Raw genomic sequence first — 19,965 nt, forward strand, 5'->3', positions numbered from 1 at the left:
GTTCCTTTGCCTTGTTCTTCTTCATTAATACAAATAGAAACACAGGTGGTGAGACAAATTGGAAAACAATGTACGTGCAGCTAACACTCCTAGAGAAAAAGATTTCGCACTGTCTGTTGCTAACCTGCTCTGATACTCAATGGCACTTGTTACCCAGGAGTTCTTTTTAAAATCATTATCCAAAATCCCCATTGCTCTCATTTAAGCTGTGTTTTTTCCTGACATTCTTTTGTTTATCCTCAGGGAATATGAAGAACATATGGTTACTATCTCTCAAGTAATAATCTTCATATTTTTGAAATAGGTATTTCACAAGATTTTTTTTTCTCTCTCTAGCCTTCTATTCTTCAGGCTAAATAATACTGAGTTGTTTATCCTTTCTCTATGGGCATTTCTTCCTGGGACAGTGTCTCAGACTGAGGGCCACCGTGGAGTCAAGTTTGCCTATTGGTAGAAACTCAAGAATGAAATAATGACAACTCTTTGGGGAACAACTCTGTGTGCCTTTTGTATCCTGAGCACTTATCAAAACTAACAGGTACATATTATATCTTTCAAAAAGCAAACAAACAAACAAAAAAAAAGTGTGGTCAAAGGGGAAGAACTGTAGCTTTCATCTCTTCTTCCCAGTGATGGCCATATATCAACTCACTTCCTGTTTGAATGAAAGCAAGGGTTAAAAAAACACATACTAAGGTATAAAATCAGGAATATGATTTTTAAAAGGTTGTTAAAAGTCAAGGCTAATTTGTTGGGCTGTTTTTTAGGGATGTGATATTTTATATCTTAGTATATTCAGAAACACTCAGAGGCATTAAAAGCTCTGAGAGCAGTAGGAGTTGGCCTTCTAATGAATGTTGCCTCCACGTCCTCCCTAGAATTTACGCCATCCTTTTTCATGCTAGTTTTAATAAAGATTATTAAGGACTATGAGTCACAATTTGTCAACAAGTATTTGCAATAGGCCAGCTAAGAGTTTGGCACTGTTCCAGGGGGACTTAAGTAAACACAAGATTGCAGACTGCTAAAGCTGATAAATCTTCTGGTTTATCTCAGAGGTGGAGTTCTCTTGACACCGTAATAGGCGTGAATGTTTCATAGAACTGACCTTGTGCTGGGCACTATTCTAACACTTTCTGTATGATAACTGACATTGTTTATTTTCATACTTATAAGGACCCATTGAAGTAGGTACTGTTACCCTCATTTTGCAGATGGGAAAACTGATGAGACTTGCCTAAGATCATAACCAGTGAGCAACAGAGCTCAGATTTGAACCTGTGTCACCTGCCTGCAAATCCTGCATATTTAATCATTTACTTCAGGAGAGGTGACTTCTGGGTTGTCTCTGAGTAAACTGAGAGAAGACAAGTGTGCTAGTTTGTACTAGGAAATCCCCCCTCTTTTGGAATGGAACCTTTCCTCCGATACCTCTCCTCTGTTGGTTGAACTTCATTCCCTGGAGAAAGATGGAAGGGTCTCTTCTACTACAGAGATGGAAGAATTTCTTCCTCAGACGCTGACGTCAGCCTTCAAACTCCTCCAGTTTTTTTTTTCCTCTTTAGAATGCATTTCATTCTTTTCTTCAACTGCTACATATGACATTTCTTTTATCCATTCCGCTTTGCAAAACTTGCCTTATTCCAGAAAGGATATTGGATGGTTCACACAAATGTACACAATAGACAAGTGAGAGAATACGTCCTTCCAGGTTTTGTGGCATCAGTAGACTTGATAAGCATGCCTTTTGTATCTTCTTTTGAGCTGCAGATACGCAGGTTAGGGCAGTAGAGCGTACAGCGCCTTGCGGCATGCCCCTGGACACTCCCCCAGGACTTCTCAAACACCAGCCTGCATCTTTCCATCCTTGTTACAATGTTATTGACTGACATGCTTATATCAAGGCTTCCTTGGATAGCATTTGTCTCCAGGATCTAATCATCCATTAAGCTTGGAAGACAGCATTGTATAGGATATTAAGGTGGATTTTGGATTCAAAATCTTTGCAGTATTGGACAATTTACTTAATCTCTGAGCTGTTAGTCTCCTTAAACTAGCAGGAATGACAACAAATATTTTACCTTTTCTTCAGGCTCAGTTATGATTGCAAATACATGTCAAGAAGGCTTTGTGTGGCTGACGGAGTCTGGTAGATGTTTATTTAATAATTGACTTTCTAGGGGAAAAAAAGGCTGTGGTTTGTGGCCTTCCCAGGTTTCTGTGGTAGAAGTTTTTCCACCAAAGCTGCTTTCAAGCTTCTGTCATGGCATCACTGAACACAGAGTTGGGAAGCAATATGTGTACAGCTAAATGGCTCCTAGAAGCCAGGGCAGTCCCGTTTCAGCATGCCACTGTGTGTGCCTCATGCTCACTCCCACTCCTGGGCATACTGCAGCATTAATAAGTAAACTATAAGACACACATGAAAAAAAGAGAGATTTCTATTACAGGGAACTCCCATCAGGTACTGATACTGCCTGGAAATGAGAGGTGATGACTTTATTTACATTTATAATTGTGAACCTTCTTTTGCTTGCTGTGGTATGGGACCTCCAGCTAGTCTTTCTGAATGTGTTTGCTTTTTTTTTCTGTTTTCACCGATATCTGTCCCACCTTCCCTTTCTACTTTCCTCCTCCAGCAAATGCTTTATATGCAATAGCTACCAAGGAAAGTGAAGGATTTTATAAGAAACTCCAAGGTACATTTAGAAAAAGAATGAACACAAAGTGTCCATATTTTATCAATATGTAGCATTCAGCTAAGAGTTGAGTATAAAAAGAAACATTTGCCTACTCAAAGAAACCACCAACAAAATCTTGGCATAAGAGAAATGGACTGTTTTAGTATTGGCTGTTTATTCTTTCCTTGTGAAGAGAAATGTCTGAATATGCTCATTTTCATACTTCAAGTCATCATCAATTACAGAGCTGCAGGCACTTTTCTTGTGGGCTACCTCCTGTGGCCGATGGTGAGAACGAGCAGCTGTTGGGTAGATACCGAAGAAAAGCATCCTTCATGATGTTCTCCTGTTTTCTTCTCCTAGCTCAGGCGGAGAGATTGATGCACAGGGAAGGAAATGAAGGGCATGCATCCAAGTTTCTTTCTAGCTGTCTCCTTAGAAAGCACTGCTTTTTGGATAGTCCTCAAAGCATGATGCAGCTGAGACAGTATAGATACACGTGTCACATTTAGTTACCATTTGCTTCCTTCTGGCAATTCTTTGGCAGGAGGAATCAAATTCTTCTCTCTGAACATCATGACCAACTATTTCCCTTTGTGTTTAGTAAATATTTGGGCATTGTGGCTTGTGAGAGCAATGATTGCTTGTATGCTTCATAGACTGGACACTTCCTTGATACTTGATGGTTGATTTGGGGATGTGGTAATAACCAGGTGGAACTGGACAAGGAATTAGGATGTGTAATGTTTAGTAATAGTAACTTTTCCTTAGGTATTTCATCATATTTGAAAATGGAATACCCTGTATGTTGGGAGCCTAGTTTTATAGTGGCTCTGCTTTTGGAGTGTTTTATTCAATCCATTTATCAGTCCATTGTCATTTTAATGTTGAAGTATGTTAACATACACTTTAACAGTGTAATTCTTGAGCTAAAAAGTCCTACCGTAGAGACATCAGTAAAGGTGGCTAGAGCTGTACAAGAGTGCATGACAAATACAACAGACCTATCGGACTTACTCCTGAAATGCTGTCTAAAAAGTTGGTCACTCTTGTCACCATAGTTTAGCACAAAGTTAATGAAAATAGGACTATAATTTCAATGTAAAACATCAAACACCTCATAATTATCATTATCATCCATCTTTATCTGCCGTCATCCATCACCATTATTATTGTATTTTTATTGCTTGGATTAATCCAGTCCTAATAGAGCACAATGGTATGGAAATTATTTAATTATGTTATAAGTGCAAACTTTATCAAGTCAGAAATCATTTAGTCTTATGACAGAAATCAGAAATCAGAAATACCACCTCCTGGAAGGACTAGCTATGTGTGCCTTTAAGATGTTTAACTCACACATGCAGAGAAATACGTAGGGTGTCTGACAGCTGAATTTCATCTATTCCACCATGTTTTAATAATTAGTCTCTCTACCAGGGACTCTCAGACATTAGTATTTAGCAGAAGCACTTAGGGCCTTTGCTAAATACACACCTTTGGGGGTCTCATCATAGTGGGTCTCTGTTGGGACTCTCGGAGTCTCTATTTTTTTCTTTTTGACAGGCATCTCAGATACTTCTGATATAGGGGGTCAGGAAGAACACATTTTAAGGAACTTCCCACTCAGCCCTCATAAAAGGCATGCACCATTCTGCCTATGTTTTTGTTATGTTATAGTCAATGGAATGTGACTATCAATAAATAATCACTGTAATTATTACATATTATTATAGTTACACCAGTCCTAATTATATTGGTCATTAATATCAATAGTAATGAACGGTAGCAGATACATATATGGTACTCACTATGACAGCTGTTCTTTTAAAGGATTTTCATGTGTTAATCCTCACGGCAGTTTTTTGAGGCAGGTGATATCATATCCCCATGTTCTGGATGAGGAGTTTCCCTTGGAGGAGGTGGTCACTGAGTCACAGAGGTAAGACAGTGGACTCTGGGACTGGACCATGTGGGTTCAGGGTCTGCCCCTGCCACTTCCTGGCTGCATGGCAGTGCCAAGGGGCCTTCTGTCCCTGATTGTAAATGACAACTGAGGATATGACTAACACTGATCTCACAGGGCAGAGCTAAGTGTTCAAAGGGTAGCCTGGAAAGTCGTCCATGCTCTGGAGATGTTACCTGTTACCACCCTCTGCTGTGACAACTCTGCTGCTCCAGCCTCATTTCTACTAAGTCATTGTCATTAACATAGCAATGCTGCTGTCTGGGCTGTCAGTATCTTTAGCTACTTGAAAGTGTTTTTTTCTTTCTTTCTTTCTTTCTTTCTCTCTTTTCCTTTTTTTTTTTTTTTTGAGCATTGGAAAACATTTGGTTTTCGATTAATTTTAATTGGCAAACATAGAAATATTAGACATAATTAATAACTTGATTACCTAGTTAGAAAGGCAGAACACAATACCTGTGGCCAGGAGATTAATGTACAAGTCTCCGTGTTCATTGCTACTATTAAATTAGTTCACTTTTTTGTATAAATTTTAAAAAAAATTACTAAGCCCCTTTCTCTACCAAATTAAATTACAGACATCAGCCTATCTGTAGCCTTTCCCACTTCCGGTAGGACTATCTCTCTGCACATTACATGGCTTCATAGCTGCTTCCTGGCCCTCTGGCCTCTGAGGCAGGCGCACAACCCCTGCCTTGAGTTCTGAAGGCACTTCCAACTGCAAATCCCTGTCCTGTGTCTACCGCTGTCTGTTGGTTCCTTAGACTATAGTTCTCAGTATTTAGTGTGAGTTGATGCCACCTGGGGCTCTTTTCTAAACACAAATTTCTGAGTGCTAAATTTGGATTCATTAAGTCTGGCAGGGAACTCAGAAATCTGAGCCTCTCTCCAACCCCCTCCCTTGGGTGACCTTGATATAGCCAGTCCACAGACTTCCTTCTGAGAAACACTAGCTTAGCTTGTAGAGAAAAACAAAAATGCACATGAGTAAAAAATTTGGGATGTAATAGGGCAAAAGAAACTGAAGTAAGAATAGCAAACATTTCAAAAGAAAGTGAGACTGCCTCTCTTGAGGCATCACGTTAATACATCACACTAACAGTTGCTGTAGAGTTAGGGGTTTGCAGCAGGGTTCAGAACGGGGACAGATGAGGAGATGGAGTTGCGCTGGGGGACTAGGAAGGAGACCAGTCTGAAGAAGAGCACTTGCCAAACTTGACATCACCAGGCAAGTTCCCGGGCTCAACTTCCTCCCTTTATTTCTTCCGCCAGCTCTCCCTGCCCCAACCTGCCACTAAGGGTTGTGTTTAGAATGGACCAGAGTCCCAGGAGACTGTTGAATATGCATAGAGGAAGGGTTTTGCAAGTTGTGCTTGGAAGCCTCTGGGTTGTTGATGAGGTACATATTTTGACATTGTTTACAGAGAAGGAGCAAAGATGGGAGAGGGGTCTTAAACTCCAAGGACAACAAGGAATCCCTCTTGGATGATAATACAATTGAGAATGATCTCAGTAACTGAGGTAGTTGATAATCAGTCATTGTGAGGCAGATCTGAGGATTTTTATAGGGTGTGTATTAGCACATTTACTCTTCTGAAGCGCTCTCTGAGGTAGTTACTAATGTTCCAGTACTACAGGCAAGGAAACTGGGAAGTTCAGTAACTTTCCCAAAAGGCATAAAGAGGGGGCAGCAAGGGTGATGACTCCATACGTTGAGGGAAACAGATCATCATTTTTATGGAAAGGGAAGCCACCTTTAGAGTCTGTCGCAAAGGGTGCTATTTGAATTAATTAGACTGAATGGCTCTGTAAGAATTGGAACCCACCACTCAAACAGAATTTAAGCAGTTCTGGCAGCAAACATACTTTGTGCTTCTTGTGATGATAAATTGGTCAGGGTCACCTAATCCCATGTAGAACAGTTCCTAGATTTGTGGAAAGGGGCATATGAGGTAGGATTAAAGAATCAGAATTCATCCATCAGACTCCGTCATGATGGTTCATTTTTTCTAGAACTGGCTCAAGAGTATCAGTTCCCTAATTTTTTATTTCTTCTTGGCCCAAAGATTTCACACTGAGAACACTGAAGTCTTTACCAAGGATCTTTTTTTAGCCAAGGATATTTTTTTTTTCATCTCCATGTCCTCAAAACATCTTTCTAAATCAATTAATACTCATCAAAAATTTAATTTTCTATGACTGACTGCATAACAATACTATTCATAATAACTGACATTCAATGAGCTCTTAATCTCTGTGGTCACTATTTCAAGTGTTTTATCCATATTTTGTTATACGAAATAGCACCATTTGCTTTGATTAACCCAATTTTATTGGACATTATGGTTATTTCCCAATTTCTGCCGTTATAAACAATGTTGCAGCAATCATATTTGTAGCTAAACAGTATAAAATATTTGTAACTATATCCTTATAACAAGTTTTCAGAAGTAGAGATGCCAGTGTAAGAGTGAACCTGTTTCAAAGTTTTCAGCACATGTATCAGATTTGCTGCCAGGAATATCACACCAATTTATATTTCCACCAACAACATAGGAAGATTTTTATTAAAAGTTTTAAAAGACATCAACTGTGAATTAACAAACTCTGAGTTCTCTGTAAGAAAGATGTCTAGCAATCTTTATCAAGAACCAGGATGTCCCATTACCCGTTTTCCTCAGAAAAGGGAGTCAAGGGTAAGTTGCAGTCTGTCTGTAACACACTGCCATGTAAGTACTAAAGGATTTCTCCAAAATGCATTATAAATTCTTCGATCCATAAATAAATCTCCTGGTATGTGAGAGATGCTCATTCCTTGTCATCCTTGAGAACATTCAGGTCTCAGTTCAACTGTCACCTTTAGAGAGAATCTTTTTCTACTACCCTGTCTAAGGTAGTCTCCCAAACCTGCCAGTCACTCTGTATCCCGTTACTCTGTCTTACTTTTTAATAGCACTTACCACCATTCTGTTTTTTTTAGTACTGTATTGTCTTGCTCCTCATTACAGCATAAGCTTCCAGGAGTCAAAAGATCTACACTAGTCATTTTATCTCTGGGGCCGTAAAACAGTCTTGAAACATGGAAGACACCCAGAGATGATGAATCAGTGAATGAATGAATAAATGCTAGTCCTGTTAAATCCCCAGGTTCACCATTCATCATTCATTCACAGCTGTTAGTCTGCAGTTCAACACTGTTAAGGGACACAGTCCACACATGGGGGAAATACCCTTTGTGACCCTGAGATACTCACTCAGCCTTGTAGATGAAGATGAGCAGGAAAGGACTCATTATTAAAGCATTAGTAACATTGGTCCTTTGGTTACAAATGTGATTTAGTTTCTCCTTGGATTTATCCTAGGAGTTGCCATTTAATGACATTAGGCTATTATTCTGGTTGAGTTTGGCTGCACCCTTTGGGTAGCCATCTTCATCAGTTTCCTCAGTCCCTGCCTTCTATGGATAAAACTTTAGCAGAGGTATAAAGATCCTATCGTCAGATCCTCTGAAGATTGTTTTGTTCGATAATGGGTGTTCTGAGAGATACTACTCTGAGAGCAAGTAGCTTAATGATTTACCATGTACCTTAACTAGGAAAATACGCTTGTTTTCCCAGGACAGTGTGGAATCTGTGTGGTTCCCCATGGTTTTCCTTGGCACTTACACGATGACTGAAGGATAGGAAGCCTTCCACAAAAGGGTGAATAAGTGAATGAGTTAATCAAAGTCTGTACTACTTATTGAAAAACCCAGTTGGGATGTATTATGTGTTCTGGGTAACTCCTTTGAGCATTGGGAATGCGTGTGAGTACTTATATCTAAGTTGAACGGCTGCGTGTGGACAGCAGAAGTTGCTTCAAGGTGGGATTTAGCTGGCTTGAATTTATGCAGTGGTATTTGTCTTACTGGGGAGGATGCTTACCCACTTCCCTGATTCTCTAGAAACCCCAGGTCTTCCCAGAGTTCTGTCTGGATTTCACAAGGAGCTCTAAGTTTATAATAAACATTCCCGGCTTCTGCATATTTGCTGTTTGCTCAGAAAAGATGATTGGGCCACAGTCACTTCTTTTGTGACTTCGTGATTTATTTGTTTGGGTTATGTGGTCAGCTAGGTGAAGACAACAGAGCCAGTCTGATGCTGAGGAACCCGTAGTAAGGAACGCTTGCTTGTGGGACCACGGTGTGCCCTATATAGCGCGTGAAACTGTCCTTTCCTCTTTGGCACCTGACCTACTTGCCTCTTACTTGTCCCTAATATTCCTGTAGTAAAACAAGCAGGGGATGTGGTCTCTAGTCTCCCTTATCACAGTAACTGTATTTTCATTTCTTTGGACAAATGAGTTAATTTCCCTATATCTAAATGTAAAGAGCCCAGGTTTCAGAACCAAATAGCCTAGATTTGTATCCTGGCCCTACTACATACGACTGCTGACCTTGAGCAAGCTACTTAACCTCTTTGATCCTCAGTTTTCTCATCTTTGAAATTGGGCTAGTAAGAGAACCTTCCCCACTTGGGAATCACGAATTCTGAGTTAGCACACAACATGAGCTTAGAAGAATGGCTGGAGCGTTACAAGTTCTCCATGTCAACTTGTTTTTATTAGGAACAGAATTAAGGAAAAGAACCATCAGCTCATCTAAGATAATGATGATAAAACGGCAGGTTTGATTGTTTGATGTGTCTCCTGTGTGCCAAGCACTGAACTGGATTCTTTGTCTATCTTACGTGATTTAAATCTGGCAATACGTTGAAGTAAATATTATTATTATTTCATCTTACCAATGAGGAAACTGGAGACCTCAAAGACTGAGTACTTTGTTCAAGATTAAATAGCTCTTAAATGGTGGAGTTCAGATTTGAATCTAGTTGCAACTGACTTTAAAACCTGTCGTCTTAACCCTTGTGCTATGTCACACCTACAATCTTCTTTCATTGAGTCTTGGTCTTTATTATTATAAAGTCTGATGGCTATTCCAGAAGAATCCTTCAAAATCCTTGCCTTAATCACTTTCAAAGCCAATCCAAATCCTGAAAACAGAAGATTTTTATAAAGTCTATCAATATAATTCAAAACTAGATAAAAAGCTTTTAAAGATGTGCACCTACAATGACTTTTCCCCTGTTACTGCACTAACAATGTCATTTTCCCTGGTGTTGCTCTAAACAATAAGGAATTAAAGCTCTTGAGGCTGGATATCGAGAGAATCTTTTGTTTTGTTTTAGTTATTGTCATTTCTGATGTTTTCTCTTCATCCTTCATTCTCCTTTTCCCTTCTCCAGTCTTGGCTTGGCGGAGACCTTCCTGCGCATGTTCAGGAATCTGTGGCAGAGGGAAGAGGCACAGTCATTTGTCTGCTAATGTTGTATTACAACAGCCAGAAAAATAGACAGAGCCCCTGTGAACGTTGTTGTGTTTGGACTGCAGCCTTGGTTGCCAAAATGCAGTTTTTATCAGTGGCATTTCCACCACCTGTTATTGGTAATAATCGTCTAAAGGACAAATCCTCCTGTCTGTGATTTTTCTTTCTGCGCTTCATGGAGAAAGACTGTGAGATGATTTATTCCTTTGTACATGTGAAGCTACAATGTTTTCTCAGGTGCGGAGTTTTGGCCTCTGACACTCTGTGTTCTTAGGTTAATCTATTAGCTTGCTTGGGGGAAAAGGGACAGGGAAGATGGATGAAAGTGTTATGAAACTGATATGAGAAGCATCTCAAAAAATCCCAACCACCGTCTCTTCCTCCCTGCTCCCATCTGCTCCTGGGAGGTCCTTATAGGAAACTGGGTCTGTTCATAGCTATGCTTTGTACCTGTTGTTATAAGTGAGACCAGCTCTTTCTTACTCTATGGATATAATGGATAGTTTATCTGTCTTCTTGTATGCCCCTCAGAAAAGAAAAAAAAAGACACGCACACAAATGGTTTTGTGCTCACATAAGTGTGTGAAATGCTGGCTGATATAAAACTTAGTGGGTCTTTTCACTGCAGGGTTCCTCAGAGCCTTAAAAAAGAAAACTCAGAATGCCTTTCTTAGAGTAGCTTACGGACTAATGTTCTATTGAATACACTTTGGAGAGCTTTGGACTAGATCATTTTTATTTCAGTTTTTAAATTTAGTTTATAAACTTATGTTTTGCTTGAGTAAATTGACTTGTCAGTTTGAGTGAAAAAAAATTTATGGATAATTTTTCAGGTTGCAAGTGTATTTTTGTAGTAACTACCAGAAGGTGTGGTTCTAAGATGATTCTGCAAGAATGTCCTCTCCCTCCATCTTTCTCCTGTCCTTATAAAGCGATGAGTGGACCTAGAAAGTGGGACGGTAAGGAAGCAGTAGACGTGCAGACGTCTGTAGATGGATTGGCGTGTTATGCTTTCTGCAAGTAATCTGTAGGTGGGTTTTATTAATTAGGTCTCAAGAAATCATGAAAAATACACATATCCTGGATTTGCCTTGTGCACATTTTAAAGGTATTTTTCCTTTTTTATTAGCAGTTTCAATTTGTCAAGTTCATGGTATCAACATAAATTTATGGAGTCAAACATAATAAAACTACAGTGCATTTTTAATGTAGCAATCTTAATACACCATATCACAAATTACTTTAAAGAAACAATGAAAAACGAAAGGAAGAACTTAAAAGGAAATTCTTATCATGGTAGATAGCACATTTTAGAACCCATGTGACAGAGGTCAAAAGAACTTTTCTGGTGAGCTTCACTACTCCTGTCCCAGCTAATTCTCTCAGTGTGTCAGCAGTATTTCCAGGAGAGACTGGCCCTTGTGGCTGCCATGATGTCAGATATTCACACAACCATGTGGCATTTTCATGCATGGAAAATTAGCCATCTAGTTTTAAGAGATCAATCTCAAAGACATGTTTTTATTCCTTTCCAATTCAATTAATTTCATTAAAAAATGTGCTGAAATGAAAAAGCTTTATTGCTAAACTTGGTATAGCCATAATCACATGTATCCTACGTTGGGCTCAGTCATAATGTCCATTTGTTATGAGACACTCAGCTAAATTAAAAAAAAAACTTTCTGATTATAAAAGAAATGAGTTCAGTGTCCTTCTGTGTTCTGAGTGTTGCTGTCCCATAGCACACATGGAGAGGAGGTGGCTATTAGCATAGTTCTGTGGTCGCCTGGAATGGCTCCCCTTGGCACATGAAGGAAGGCTGTCCCATTGTCTAGGTGATAAAGAGCCCAGTCTCTGAATTAGAGGACAACCATGGAAGGCACTCACATTATCTTCTTAGCTGTTCTAGAGTGGTCTTCAGTTCAGAAAGCAGAATCTGAGGGATGTGCTACAAGTCAAAATGCACTTGAGTTTTTCCTTAATCCTGATCCAGATCCATTTGACAATAGTTTCCTTCTAGTCCTGGCAACAGGCCGTCAGTTTTTGTTCCCGTGGTGCTCTGTGAGTACACTTTTTCTTGTATTTGTGGGTACTTTTGTGGGAAGACACAAGGGCCTCTCTCAGGGGTTGGTAACATGGTAACATTTTCAACTGCAAGTTCTGAATTTGTTTTTGTACATGTGCTCTCTCTGTCTTCTTTTTTCTTTCAGTCTTCCATTGACGTGAAGTCTTTCACTTATGTCTGCGACCTCTTACTTTTCCTCTTCCGCACTTTCTCCAAATTCAGGAGAAAAAGGACAGCAATGAAAAGAGTTCCAGGGATACACTGTGAGCTCAAGTTCCAGTAAAGTTAGGGGAGATCTTTATTTTGAACCATGAATGTGCTTTCATTCCTTCCTGAGACTGGCCTTACTGGGTGGTGCTGAGGCTGGCACTGGTACTATTGGTTACTCAACAGAGTGGGCATAAATTGTATCTTAAGACCCTTCTTTTCAAAAGAATGCTGTATTTTTTAGTTATTGTATCTTTAGCTTTCTAGAGCTATAGATCTTAATCTATATGTCTCTACGTCTATGTGCGTATATGTATATAATTGATACTATTATTTTAATTTAATTAATTTTAATTTTAATTTCTAGGTATATATGTAATACCTCACTCAAATATCTGCTACATGATTAAGTAAACTCAACAACTCTTTGAAATAATACAAATGGGAAAAGGAATTGTGGGTTTTATGTGTGTATATATAAAGGGGTCAGAAGTAGTAAAATTTTAGAAGTACATGTTAGAAAAAGATTTTGTGAAGTTGGAAAGCAGAAACGATAGAAGAATGAAACTTAAAAGAGATAGATGTTTCCTCTGGTGCTTTTCCTGGTGTGACTCTCCTGAGATTGTTCTGGTTATTCATGCTGTGTAACAAACAAAGCCTGAATTCAGAGGCTTACAGGTAATAAGCATCTTCTGATGTCATGGGTTCTGTGGGGCAGGAATTTGGACAAAGCATTACAAGGATGGATTGTTTCTGCATTCTGATATCTGGCATCCCCACTGGGAAGACTTGAAAACCTAGGAGTGATCCACAAGGCTGGGACCTGGAATTTCCTGGAGGCTTCTTTACTCATGCGTCTGGAATTGAACTGGAAGGGTCTGAGGGCTGAGAGCTGAGCTGGGACTGTCTACATGGCATTCTCATGCAGCTTGGGCTTCTTTTCGCAGTCTGGTTTTCTGACAGAGACTGTCCAGAGGGGAAGCTTCTGGAGAGAGAACCTTCCTAGAAACCAGGTGGAAAATGCACTGCCTGTTTTCTCCCCAGAAGCACACAGTTGACACTCCCACCACATTTCATTGGTTAGAAGTGAGTCACTCAGGCTGATACAGATTCAAGGGGAGAGAAAACCATACTCCTCTTTATGATTAGGGAGAGGCAGGGTCACACTGCAAAAGAACAAGTTGGTTGGAAGATTTTTTATGGCAGTCTTTGGAAAAATACAATCCTCCACAGACATTGTTTGGTCATTTTGAAAAAGTGAGTCATGATTATATTTTTATAATATTTGGCTGAGAAGTGTATCAGGTCCCTCATCATGCTCATATAATATGGATCACTTTAAAGTGCTCTGTATTTGAAATGCTGCTTTTCTTCGTCTTTTTAAGAATGCTGTAAGATAATGTGTGGGAACTAATCAATATTACTTTCTTCATTCATATAGCTCGGTTAACAATAACCATTACTTAATAAATATTATAGGAAAAACATCAAAGAATGGAAAACAAGAAATAAATTGGAACATACAAGAAGAGACACTAGTAAATAATTAAGAAGTGGAAATACTTAGGACCAAGTAGCATACACTAATGAAATTCTTGTGATTTCAACCCTTATTGCTCAAAAGAATCATCTACAGAGATAATTAAAAAAAACACAAAACTCTCGCCCCTAGAAACACTGATTTAATTGGTCTGAAGTGTGAACCAGACATCAAAATATGAAAGCTCCCGAGGTGATTCTGACGTGTAGCCAGTCTTGAGAACCATTGTTCTAATAAACCCTTTGTAAAGTGCATACGAGAAAAAGAAAAATCTTTAATTGCAATGCTTAGTTACCTTAGTGAATTCTTATTAATAAGACACTAATCTAAGCCGACATTCATTTGCCTCTTCACTCTTCTGCGGATTATTCCACATCAGATGCTGTTGGTTTCATATCTGACACGTGGACTTTGTAGACAAAACCCACATGCCAATACCTAAAGCAAAAAGCAGAAGATAATTTCTTTCCTTGATGGTAGCATTGAACCACTGAAAGAACAACCCCATAGCTTCTCTATGTTTATGTGAAATAATGTTTCTTTTTTTTTTCTAGCCAGATGTTGGGATATTTTATAACTTGCAACCAAAGCATTTGAACTATTCCTCCTTACAAGCACATTTTCTTGATTGTGTGGTCCATCTGCTGTGCAGATCCACCACGAATTCAGATAGATCTGCGTTTGGATCCTGGCTCTGCCACTGTTAGATAAGTGAGTAACCTTCAGCAATCTTTCTAGCTCACCATGACTCCATAAATTAGGGGGAAATAAATTTTACAAAATGGCCCTTGGAATGAACATCATTCAGTTTTTCATTTAACAAACCTTGACTGAGCACGTGACTGTTCCCAGATCCTGCTGTGCAGGGAGTATTTGGTGATGGACAGGACTATCACGCTTTGTGCTCTCTTGAGGCAGAAAGACAGTCAGTCAGTTAAAAAGATGCTGTCAGTTTCTGATAGGACTTGGGATAAAACAGGATGAAGCAGAAGAGTATGCTTGGGAGATACCTTAGGTTGTGTGAACAGGAAAAGCTCCAACCCCAAATGATAAAAGGGAGCGCTTCAAGGACCAGGAAAGCATATCTAAGGGGGATTGTTCATGAAAAAGCCTTATGCAAAAATAGGCTTAGGTTGTTTGAAAACCAAGGAAAGACAGAGAGCCTGGATGTAATCAGCAATGAAGAGAGTAAGGAGCGTCAGACTGAACGGATGGGCGGGGCTTTATTATGCAAGCCGTGGGGAGGAGTTCGACTTCCCTGTAAGTCTGATGGTGAGCATTTCCGGAATTTTAAGCAAGGGAGTAAATTATCTACTTCTGTTAATGAAGAGGCAAGAAGGAAGTGGGAAGCCTGATTAGGAGGCTGTTGTAACTGTCGCAGTAGAATATGATGGCGTCTTGTTTTGGGTTGTTGCCGGTAGCAATGAGGGAAAGGGGCGGGGGGAGGGGAGTCATTCAGTTTTGCTGTGAGCCTCAATCTGCTCTAAAATAGAAACTGTTTTTAAAAATGTACATAAATGTAAGTAAAACACTTAGATTTACATTGTGGGCACTCAGTAAATGCTAGCTATTATCCTTGTTATGTTGTCATTAGTATTAATAAAGCCTTCAGGCGAGATCTTGTTCTGTCATTAGCATTGCTTTTGTAGAAAGATTTAGTAAGAAAAGCGGAGGTTTTTTTTCCCCCTAAATGTATGTATTACATTTAAAGGCTTCTGCCCTGAAATGTGCTGTGATACTAAGAGGACCTGGTTAACGTAAGGTCTCTACAGAGGGAGGCTACTTAATTTCGTGCTGTATGTTAACTAAGGTAAATGCAAAGAGCTGACACTTCTAATGGTTGCTTATGTCTGTTTTCACATCTGGTGGTCACATAATTATAGTTTAGCATCCCAACACAACTTTTGTCATTGGACGGTGTGGTTCTGTGATCACAACGTTGTGCACCACTCAACCCAAATTAGTTTCATGATCCTACACAAGCAGTATTATTTCTCCATCAAAATGGGGACAAGACCAGTGGAAATCCCCAGTGTCTTGCCTTATTAGGATACTTGTAAGAAGCTATTTGACAGGTCATATAACCGAAGGCTGGTTTATAATGAAGGCAATGGGTCTGCATTGAAATGTAGGTTATGGTTCTCAACCTAAATATCCCTACTTTTCATTTTCTATTGGAAGACTGCTTGTCATCTTTATTTTTCAGTTTCAGGCCTGAAAAATGAGATTGAGATATGCTCTCCAGTTTAAAGGATGATGCCTACATCAGTGAAATTGTGCTTCACTACTTGGAGGATTTTAAAAGTGAGGCTTCCTAGGTAGAGATGAGAATATTTTGCCCGCTGTGTTTCCCCCCTTAGATATGATTTATTTTTTAAAGCAGTTTTAGGCTCATAGCAACACTGAACAGAAAACGCAGAGTTCTTATATACCCCCGGCTCTCTCACTATCAACATCCCCCACCACAGTACTACATTTCTCACAACTGATGAACATATGTTAATGCATCATTATTACCTAAGGTTCATGGTTTACATTAGAGTTCATTCTTGGTGTTGTGTATTCAGTGGATTTTGAGAAATGTGTAATGACATGTATCCACCATTATGCTATTGTACAGAGTACTTTCACTGCCCCAAAATCCTCTGTGTTCCTCCTCACCCTTTCCCCTGGCAACCGCTGATCTTTTTACAGTTGCTATAGTTTTGCCTTTTCCAGAATGTCCTATTGTTAGAATCACACAGTATGTAGCCTTTTCAGATTGGCTTCTTTTGCTTAGTAATACGCTTTTAAGATTCCTTAATGTTTTTTTTTAATGTTAGCTCATTTATTTTTAGGGCTGAATAATATTTCATTTTCTGGACATTCCACCATTTACATATTCATGTGCCTACTGAGGAAAACCTTGGTTACTTTCAAGTTGTGACAGTTATGAATAAAGCTGCTATAAACATCTGTATGCAGGTTTTTGTGGACATAAGTTTTCAACTCATTTGGGTAAATTATCAGGGACTGCAGTTGTTGGATTGTGTGGTTACAGTTTGTTTAGTTTTGAAAGAAACTGCCAAACTGTCGCCCAACGTGGCTGTATCATTTTGCGTTCTCACCAGCAATAAATGAGTTTTATTGTCAAGACCTGACTGTTGCTCCGCATTGTTGACAGCACTTGGTATTGCCAGTGCTCTGGATTTGGGCCTTTCTAAGATATGTGTAGTAGTATCTCATTGTTGTTTAATTTTCAGTCCCCTAGTAACATTTGATGTTGGTCACCTTTTCCTTTACTTGTGTTCCATCTGTATATTTTCTTTGGTGTGATGTCCTTATCTTTAGGCCATTTTTTCAGTGGAGGTTGTTCATTTTCTTACTGTTGAGTTCTAAGAGTTCTTTGTATATTTTAGATAACAGTCCTTTATTAGATACACCTTTTGCAAATATTTTCTGTTAGTCTGTGGCTTGTTTTCTCATTCCCATGAAGGTTCTATCATGTTTTTGATCACAGAATTAGACCCGGGAATAACCAAAGATTAGTAATCTTATTTAGAGAGCACATTATCTTCTATTCTTCTGGTTTCACCTGAGATAGAAAACTGATCTGTACCAATTTCCTTTTTCACAGTAATTCCAGGGAAATAAAATGAAAGGGACTGGGAAGTCTTAGCAAATTCACTAAAAGTTAGAGTCAGGAGACTTGCATCCCAATTTTCTACCTACAGAGGAGGAGAGGCAGGAACCAAATAAGTAAAGCATTTATTTGAACTCTGCCTTGGAGCTGGGACATTGCTCATTACTCTGCTGAATCTATAATATGGATTTTGTTTTCCCTCCACATGAAGGTTTCAATGATCTAGGTTAGATTGCTTAAGTAAGGCTCCTTCTGGGCATTTCTAAGTTTTTGTTTTAGTACTCTTCTATTCTGTTCCCTGTCTTTCCTTTTGGAAATTTGCCACTATCTTCTCTTTAGAAATTCCACTGATAATTTAAAGGGGGTGCAGTTACTTATCTCTGTGGGCAATTAAATACTTGTCCTGGGAATGTCATGTTACTAAATCACATTTCTTATTAGAAAAAGTGGTGTTTACCCAAATGTGTATGGGGTAGTGATGGTGCCAACCCTCTACCTGTAGTTGAGATCATGCGGATGAATAAAGAAGAACTCCCTGTCCCTTTCAAGAATCAATCCATGGTTTACACATTGTTTAGCACTTTGCTCCAGCCAGTCACAAATTATCATCACTGTGCATGACGATGATAAGTCAAGGCACTATTTTAGGACCCAGAAGGGATGTCGTCTCAGGGCCACGGCAAACATACACAAGTTTGAACTTTTCATATGACTGGTAACTTTGGTTTTTTTGGAGAAACTATGTTTTTAGTTACCCATTGCCTCAAATGACTTTATTATGATTAAATATGTTTTATATGTGGCAGAGCAGGAAGAATGGTCTTACCATTCTTGGTCCTCAATTTATAATTTATTTTATTTTTATTCTAGAGGGAAAAAAAGAGAGAAAGCAGTCATTTGCAATAGAGTAGCTTAGGAAGGACATGTAAATACCATGTGGCAGTGATCAGAGATTCTATATATCGTTCCTGTGCACTTTTCAACTCTTAGGAACACTGTTTCTTGGACAGTTACAGACAGGAAAGTGATTTTTCCTATTATGGTTTAAAAAAGGAGACCCAGAAATTGGGGCCAGAGGTCAGACAGTCTAGTCTTTAGCCTGAATTGGTTCTTAACAAACCGTACAATTTTGGATAATGTATTCTCTCTTAGTATGCTTCAGTTTATCTCATTTCTAAATGAAGATAATGAGATTTGCATGATCATTGTCAATATGAGGCACAGATGAGATAATAAGTGTGAATCACTCGGGGATATATAAAGTCATTTATAAGTTTAGTAATAAAGTATAATGCAGGAAAATAATTATTGGCTCAATTTAGTTTCTCCACACCACAAAACTTAGCACATTCTTACTACTTGACAGGCAGGGCAGCATTGAGTGGTTAAGATGATAATAGATGAAGAAACTCACTTATCTGAGTTTAGGGTGATGCTGAAATCTAAGACCTATTCAGAGGTCTTATTATACTGGGTTGAATACTGTTCCCTCAAAATGCATGTCCTTCCCAGAACCTCAGAATGGGCCCCTATTTGGAAATAGGATTGCTTCAGATGTAATTAAGTAAGATGAGGTTATATTGGAATAGAATGAGCTCTTAATCCAACGTAATTGGTGTCTCTATAGAAGGCAGAGACGAAACACGATACAGATGTGTGCACCGAGAGAAAATCGCCAGGTAAAGAGGAAGACAGAGATTGGAGAGATGCAGGGACAAGCCAAGGAGCACCAAGGATTGCTGGCAACCACCAGAAGCTGAGAGAGAGAACATGGCCTTTGCTAACACCTTGATTTCAGATTGCTAGCCCCCAGAACTGGGAGAAAATCAGTCTCTTTTTTGAAGCCACCCAGTTTGTGGTACTTTTTCACTGCAGCCCTAGCAAACTAATACAGGAATCAAAGAGGCTGCTGAGGCCAGTTGGCCACCGAGGGGCTTCCACAGAGGCTAGCTAGTTGGAGTGGCCATAACTAGATCTTGGAAGCCAGATACATAAACAGGGATTCAAGAGCCAGGAAGACTAATGAGGAATAGTCATAAAAAAAAGCCCTTGGCAATTACCTGTACCAGATGTCAGTGTTTCTGCCAGTTTCTATCTGCTCACTACCCGAGTCACTTTAATGGACTGAGATGGGTTGGACAGCTTCCGGTTTGAACAACCCCTTAAACACAAAGGAAGGTATAACCAGAAGCCCAGGTATTTTGCTTTACTTTGAAAAAGGAAGCAGCTGCCCCTGGTCGAATAGCTTCTTTCCCCATTCATAGATAACCTGACATACATTTAACAGTATTACTCTAGGCTTCTCTTCCTACTTCATCTTTCTTGAAAGCTCAGCATTCCCAGGAATTATTCTGGAAATGGTTGGATTATGTTTTAATTTCCTGTTGGTGCCATATGTAACAGATCCCCACAGAATTCCTCGCTTCAGACAAGACAAACCTACTACCACGCAATTCTCCAGGTGTGAAGTCCGGTATGGGTTGCACGGGACTAAAATCAAGGTGTCAACACAGTGCATTCCT

At 39.3% G+C, this 19,965-nt stretch overlaps 1 protein-coding gene and 1 long non-coding RNA gene across 16 annotated transcripts in view; both read left to right on the forward strand.

Annotated features, from left to right (window-relative positions):
- Positions 1-19,965, forward strand: part of NRXN3 (neurexin 3) — a 1,622,069-nt gene that overhangs the window by 1,043,704 nt on the left and 558,400 nt on the right. The gene's annotated exons all lie outside the window — the stretch shown is intronic.
- LOC140696981 (uncharacterized) overlaps positions 1-19,965 on the forward strand; it is a 127,033-nt gene that overhangs the window by 94,892 nt on the left and 12,176 nt on the right. The window contains exon 2 of one of the 2 annotated variants that reach the window (XR_012073770.1): positions 14,376-14,532. The exons of the other annotated variant lie outside the window; for it this stretch is intronic. This is a non-coding gene — a long non-coding RNA (uncharacterized lncRNA). The remainder of the gene's footprint in view (positions 1-14,375; positions 14,533-19,965) is intronic. 2 annotated transcript variants of the gene reach the window in all.

The sequence above is a fragment of the Vicugna pacos genome, chromosome 6 (assembly GCF_048564905.1).
Source record: "Vicugna pacos chromosome 6, VicPac4, whole genome shotgun sequence".
Lineage (NCBI taxonomy): Eukaryota > Metazoa > Chordata > Mammalia > Artiodactyla > Camelidae > Vicugna > Vicugna pacos.